The sequence below is a fragment of the Apium graveolens genome, chromosome 9 (assembly GCF_009905375.1).
Source record: "Apium graveolens cultivar Ventura chromosome 9, ASM990537v1, whole genome shotgun sequence".
NCBI classification, from domain to species: Eukaryota; Viridiplantae; Streptophyta; class Magnoliopsida; order Apiales; family Apiaceae; genus Apium; species Apium graveolens.
Genome location: NC_133655.1, coordinates 102390034 through 102397814, shown reverse-complemented (window position 1 = coordinate 102397814; position 7781 = coordinate 102390034). Strand labels below are relative to the sequence as shown.

The 7781-nt window shown below is 41.4% G+C and overlaps 1 pseudogene; it reads left to right on the top strand.

Moving 5' to 3' along the window:
• The first annotated feature begins 6734 nt into the window (after window positions 1-6734).
• Window positions 6735-6849, top strand: LOC141687940 (small nucleolar RNA R71; annotated as a pseudogene).
• The last annotated feature ends 932 nt before the right edge of the window (window positions 6850-7781 follow it).

The following is a 7781-nucleotide window of genomic DNA, read 5'->3' as shown; positions in this document are numbered from 1 at the left end:
CTAGTCCTAAGCTACTCTAAGACTTAATGAAATTACAAGTGTTTTTAGCATGCATGTCAACCTAACAAGTTTCAACATCACTCTAACGTATCACTACATTCGCATCAATATCACATATTAATCGGTAAAGTAGCAAAAAGGGATCATGGTATATGCATGAGCTATATGACATGATAATAAAGCTAAAAAAAAAAACTATAAAAAAGCTATATGGAAAATATGCAACTATATGAACTATACTAACATGAAAATGCAACTACATGACACACACACAAATACGTTCCTTAATTACCACCCCAAACTTAAAATCTTCACTGTCCCCAGTGAAGGTAATAGAAAGGAACACAGGGTATACCTACTCAAACATCATCATCATCATCATCATCATCATCACCCTCAGAGGGTGGAGTGTCAGGAGTGGATAAGCAGAATCCTCACAAAACAGGCCACTAGATGTCAGCTCCAAGGCCTCTAAATGCAGTCCCGAGTGCTTGGGTGATCTCCTGTGCAAACCGACTCTGCGACTCATACATCACATCCATCCTCCTGGAAAGCCTCATGAACTGGACATCAGCCATTCCCAAACCATCTCCTCCCTGGGCTCTTGAAGAACCTGCCTCTCCCTGAGCCTGACTGGACCTAACCATGGTAGCACCAGCTGCTGAAACTCCTCCTGGAAGGAGATTATCCAAACCATGTGACTCGGGCTCTCCACCCGTCCACTCATGCATCACATTCAAGGTCGATGAATCAATAGGACGGCCGGCATCTGTAACTGCTCATAAGAATGCCACTAGACTCTAACTGCCTTGCAAAAGCTTCGTGACAATAGAGGCATACGGGATAGAGTACTGCAATTTCCCCCTCAAAAACTTCAAAATCCCTAGGTAGATGAACTCACCAACGTCCACATTATATTCCTCATTCAGAATCCCCCATAACACCTCGCCCTCTCCACTGTAACCTCATGTGCATACGAAGAATGAGAATATTAGCACATATAAAGGCATTCCAAGCACGAGCATACCTGCTCATCGCGACAGCAGAGAAACTACAATAATTGTTAGTTCCCCTTTTGAACTTCCACACTGTGCCCGGCTGACAGAGAGTAGCAATAATCAAGTCCAAATCAAAGTCCTCAGGGGCCTTTACATTCCAATTCTCCTCTTGTGGTTTCCTTTGTCGCTTCCCAATAACACGGTGAATCACCTCGGGCTGATAATCAAAAGTCAGCCCACGGACAATAGAAAACCCGTTCTTCTCAGCCTTGCATTTGCATAGAACTCGCGAACAACACTCATCGGTACCGCCTCAGTGACTCCAGAATGTAATTCATCCCTTCTCAGCAATCATCGGCAACAACTCACCATCCCTCCCTGATGGTAAGAACCCCCTCTCCCTTCATAATCGTCTTAGTCAGAAGCTTTTTGTACTCTTCTTCAGCAGCCTATCACAATCGGGGGCCTCGCAGCAGTATTCCTCGAAGAATTAGTAGCAGTCGGGTTGGTGCTGCTGCTACCCACAGTTCGTGATCTCTTTTGGGGCCATGAAAACTGAGAATAAGAGTTGGAGAGTTTGTGTTTACTGTGTAGGAGAGATTTATAGAGTTGAAAGTGTTGTGGGATGTGTATGTAGAGGTTGTAGGTATTTATAGGGCCAAAATTAGGGTTAGAATTTGATTAGAAGTGGGGATTGTGGCTAAGTATAGGAGGAATTCGTGGGGTTAATGGGTGATATGGTTTCTGTAAATTTTGTTTTTGTTTTATTTGTTTTTTTATAGGTCGAAAAACAATTTTCAAAATCAGGGTCCCATACGGCCGCCTAATCCTAGCAGGCGGGCGCCTGCACGGCTTCTGGAAAAAAAAATTTCTGCCAACTTTTTCCAGATTTTTTTGGGTTTTAGAAAAAGTACTAAATTCTAAGGTGTCCCTATGGTCTCATATCTTGGTTGCCTCCCAAGAAGCGCTTCTTTTACGTCATTAGATTGACGTAGAGTAATGCGATAAAGTTGACAATAAAACGGCACTAACCACTTCACGGTTTGCCGTATCCCCATAATAGTGCTTCAATCTCTGACCATTTACTTTGAATGCTTGGCCCGGATCGTTCTCAAAATTCTCCACCGCTCCATGTGGAAACACAGTTTTGACGATAAATGGTCCAGACCACCTTGATTTCAACTTTCCTGGAAAAAGACGGATACGACAGTTGAATAGAAGAACTTGTTGCCCCGGCATGAATGACTTAGGCGATAGCTTCCTGTCATGCCACCTTTTTACGTTTTCCTTGTACATTTTATTGTTTTCATACGCTTGAAGTCGAAATTCATCAAGTTCATTTAAGTGAAGCATTCGCTTCTTCCCAGCTGCATCTAGATCAAGGTTTACTTCTTCAATGCCCAAGAAACCTTATGCTCAAGCTCCGCAGGTAAATGACACCCCTTACCATAGACAAGTTGAAACAAGGACATCCCAAGTGGAGTCTTGTATGTTGTTCTATAAGCCTAAACAGCTTCATCGAGCTTCAAAGACCAATCTTTCCTTGATGGACAAACGACTTTCTCTAGAATACGTTTGATCTCTCTATTAGACACTTCAGCTTGACCATTAGTTTGCGGATGATAGGCAGTAGCAATGCGATGATTCACATTATAGCGTTGCATCATAGAAGTGAACTTACGATTGCAGAAATGTGACCCTTCATCACTTATGATAACTCGTGGCGTTCCAAACCTTGTGAATATCTGCTTATGAAGAAAACTCAACACTACCTTTGCATCATTAGTCGGTAGAGCCTTGACTTCTACCCATTTCGAGATATAATCGACTGCCAGGAAGATGTACTGATTATTGCAGGACGAGATAAATGGTCCCATGAAATCGATTCCCCAAACATCAAAGACCTCAACTTCAAGCATCACATTTAAAGGCATCTCATCCTTTCTGGTAAGATTCCCAACTCTTTGGCAACGATCACACCTTAAAATGAACTGATGTGCATCCTTAAATAATGTAGGCTAGAAAAAACCTGCTTAAAGAATACGAGATGTTGTCTTTTCACCACCATAATGTCCATCATAAGCTGTGGAATGACAGTCTCGTAATATCCCCTTCGTCTCACATAATGGGATACATCTCCTGATGATCTGGTCAGCTCCTTGTCTAAACGAATATGATTCATCCCACATGTACCACTTCACCTCATGCATAAACTTCTTCTTTTGAGCCGCATTCATATTAGGAAGTATTATATTTCTAACAAGATAGTTCACAATGTCTGCAAACAACGGCTCTTCCTCTTGAATTGCGAACAACTGCTCATCCGGAAAAGATCATTGATCAATGTCTTATCATGTGAAGTAGAATCGGGATTCTTCAATCTAGAGAGATGGTCAACTACTTGATTTTCAGTACCTTTTCGATCCTTGATCTCTAACTCGAATTCCTGTAGTAAGAGAACCCAACGAATAAGTCTAGGCTTTGAATCCTTCTTTGAGACCAGATAGTGGATGGCAGCGTGATCAGTGAACACTCTCACCCTTGTCCCAAGTAGATAAGATCGAAATTTTTCAAAACCAAAAACTATAGCCAAGAGCTCCTTCTCAGTAGTGGTGTAGTTCAGTTGGGCTCCATTTAGCGTCTTACTAGCATAGTAGACTACATGAAAGATATTAGTCTTTCGCTGCCCAAGAACTGTTCCCACTTCATAATCACTTTCATCACACATCATCTCAAAAGGTTCTCTCCAATCTGGTGCCGTAATAACTAGTGCGGTGATTAAACTCTTCTTGAGAGTCTCGAATGCTACCAAGCATTCTTCATCAAATTTGAAGGGCATATCTTTTTCGAGAAAGTTGCACAATGGCTTAGATATCTTAGAGAAGTCCCTGATGAAACTCCGATAAAAACCCGCATGACCAAGAAAGCTACGGATTCCTTTCACAGAAATAGGTGGCGGAAGATTTTCAGTGATGCCCACCTTGGATTTATCCACCTCAAGACCTTACTGGAGACCTTATGCCCAAGAATGATGCCTTGTTGCACCATGAAGTGACATTTTTCCCAATTGAGCACCAGATTGATTTCCACACACCTTTTGAGCACCAAACGGAGATTATTCAAGCATTCATCATACAAATGTCCAAAGACGGAGAAGTCGTCCATGAACACTTCGACATTATTTCCAATCATATCGGAGAATATAGCCATCATGCATCTCTGAAAAGTGGCAGGTGCACCACATAAGCCAAAAGAAACTCTGCGAAAAGCAAACATGCCAAATGGACAAGTGAAAGTAGTCTTCTCTTGATCTTCTGGTACAATAAAAATCTAATTGTATCCCGAATAGCCATCCAGAAGACAATAATACTCATGACCAGCCAACCTGTCAAACAGCTGATCAATAAATGGAAGAGGGAAGTGATCCTTCCTCGTGGCTTTATTCAACTTCCTGTAGTCCATGCATACCCTCCATCATGTGACTGTTTGAGTGGGGATAAGCTCGTTCTTCTCATTTGCTACCACAATAATACCTCCTTTCTTAGGTACACATTACATGGGGCTCACCCAAGAACTGTCAGAAATAGTATATATAATTCCAGCATCCAGCCACTTTAGAATTTCTTTTTTCACCACTTCTTTTATGATAGGATTAAGGCTTCGCTGTTGCTCAACAGTCGGCTTGCTACCTTCATCTAGCAGAATTTTATGCATGCAGTACGAAGGGCTGATCTCTTGTATATCTGCTATAGTTCATCCGATGGCCGATTTGAATTCTCTAAAAATCCTCAAGAGCTTGTCCTCATCACTACCTGAAAGGTTAGATGCAATAATAACAGGCAAAGTAGATGCATCACCTAAAAAAGCATACCTCAAGTGTTCAGGCAATGGTTTAAGCTCCAAAGTAGGTGCTTCCTCAATAGATGGTTTGAGCTTTCCCTCAGCATTCATGAGATCGGTATTTCCCAGAGATTCAAATGGCATGTCTAGCTTTCATTTCCAAGGAGAAGCATTTAGATGTTGTAGCTGCTCATTGCCTTCATCATCTTCACTGTAAAAATCACCCAATAAGGCTTTTTCTAAGGCATCAGACCTTAGCACATGATCAAGTTCTGAAATAACCGCAAAATCGACCAAATCCACCTTGAAGCACTCCTCATCTTTCGTAGGGAATTTCATCACATTAAACACATTGAATGTCACATCTTGATCTTGCACCCTCATAGCGAGTTCACCTTTTTGCACATCTATCAAGGTACGACCTGTAACCAAGAAAGGTCTTCCCAAGATTATGGGAATCTTCTTATTTTCCTCGAAATCCAGAATGACAAAATTTTCAGGGAATATGAGCTTGTCCACCTTTACTAGCACGTCCTCCACAATGCCTCGTGGGTATGTAATCGAACGATCAGCTAATTATAGAGACATGTAGGTGGGCTTCAGATCAGGAAAATTTAGCTTTCTGAAGATAGATAACGGCATCAGATTGATGTTTGCTCCCAAATCGCAAAGGCACTTGTCAAATGACAACTTGCCAATGGTGCAAGGAATGGTGAAGCTACCTGGATCCTTAAGCTTTGGAGGTAACTTTTCTTGCAGCACGGTACTGCACTCTTCCATCAGTGCAACGGTATCAAGATCATCCAGTTTCACCTTCCTTGAAAGAATACCTTTCATGAATTTTGCATAACTAGGTATTTGTTCAAGAGCCTCAGTGAAAGGTATGTTGATGTGCAGTTTCTTGAACACCTCCAGAAACTTACCAAATTGCTTGTCCAGCTTTTGTTTTTGCAATCGCTTAGGAAAATGTGGTGGAGGATAGAGCTGTTTCTCCTCTGTATTACCCTCAGGCAGAGTGTGTTCAACAGTAGTCTTCCTTGGTTCCTCCTCTTTCTCCTTTTGCATTCCTTCTTCATCTACATCTTCAACTTCTACATCTTTTGTTTTTCAGCATCAAACTCTTTTCCAGACCTTAAGGTGACAGCTTTGACTTGCTCTTTAGCTTCCTTCCTGCCTGGCACTTCAGTATCGTTGTGAAGTGTGCCAGGTTGATGATTGAGCAAGGCATTGGCTATTTGTCCAATTTGATTTACCAAGGTCTTGATGGAAACAACCTGACTTTTGCATAACAGCTTTAACTGCTCAAAATCAGCACTAGAAGGTGGAGCAGCACCTCCATGTTGAGGATAGGATTGTCTTTGAGCAAATTACTGAGGTTGTTGGGATCCAGGTGGATGAAATTGTTTACTTGCAGCTTGCTGATATGGTTGCTGAATAATATTCTGATTATTGCTCCAGCTGAAATTGGGATGATTTCTATTATTGGGATGATAAGTAGCGGGCACAGGCTACTACGGTCTCTGAAAATTGTTCACATACTGAACAGATTCATTAACAAGAGAACACTGAACCGTAGCATGAGAGCCTGCATAAAGCTCACAGACACTAGGTATTTAATTTACTCCATAGTTTGCTATAGAATCGACCTTCATAGACAACGCCTGGAGCTGCGCTGCAATAGTTGTAGCTGCATCAACTTCCAGAATACCTGCTACCTTCCCAGGCATCATCCTTTGAGTTGGGTTTTGATACTCATTTGCAGCCATAGTTTCAATGAGATTATAGGCCTCAGTATAGATTTTGGCCCACAAGGCGCCTCCAGAAGCTGTATCGAGCATGGGCCGAGACTGGGCCCCCAAGCCATTATAGAAACCAGTGATTACCATCCAGTCAGGCATACCATGATGTGGACACTTTCTCAACATCTCCTTGTAGCGCTCCCAAGCCTCACACATAGATTCTCCTTGTTGTTGTGCAAACTGAGTAAGAGTACTCCACATAGCTGCAGTTTTGGCCATTGGATAGAACTTCACTAGAAACTTTTGCGGAAGATCTTCCCAAGTAGTGATGGACCCAGCTAGTAAAGAATGTAACCAGTCCTTAGCTTTATCCCTCAGAGAGAATGGGAAAAGCCTCATCTTGATAGCCTCATCAGTGACACCGTTATATTTGAAATAACTAAAGATCTCGACAAAATTCCTGATATGCATGTTGGGATCTTCAGTCGCAGCACCTCCGAAAGAAACAGAATTCTGCACCATCTGAATATTGCCCGACTTGATTTCAAAAGATTGGCCTGAACAGCCGGATGAATGATGCTTGACTGAATGTCATCAATTTTAGGCCGAGAAAAGTCCATAAGAGCTGGATCAGCTTGAACTACACGATCACCCACTATTTCAGATTCTTTCTTTTCACTCTCTTTATCCGAATCTTTAAAAACTATCTTCTCCGGAAAGTCAAGAGTTGTATCTGTCTCCTCAGCTTTATCCATATTTCTCTTGCTAGTGCGAGAACATGTTTGCATAAACGCTCGCTAGAGTACCTGAAACAAAACTGAAAGCAGTAAGCAACAAGTCTTAATCAATGAATCCTAATGACCACTGATGGCAAGTACATAAACTAAACAAATTAACACCGAGTCCCCGACAGCTGCACAAAAAACTTGTTAGGCACAAAGCATGTGCTAAATAATTCACGTAAGTATACACGTTCGCAAGTAATATAGAATGATTTCTAGTTCGTTCCCACAGACACTCTGATTAATTATATTTAATTAACACTTACTCACCAATATATGATTATTCTTCAATGTCAAGATAATAACAATAAAGGTTGGTTAACTAATAATTACTACGAGAATTAAACACATAAATTAACAATATCAAACACACATGAGATCCTGACTTCATTACTACTTCATTCAATAGTTATTTTTATTAC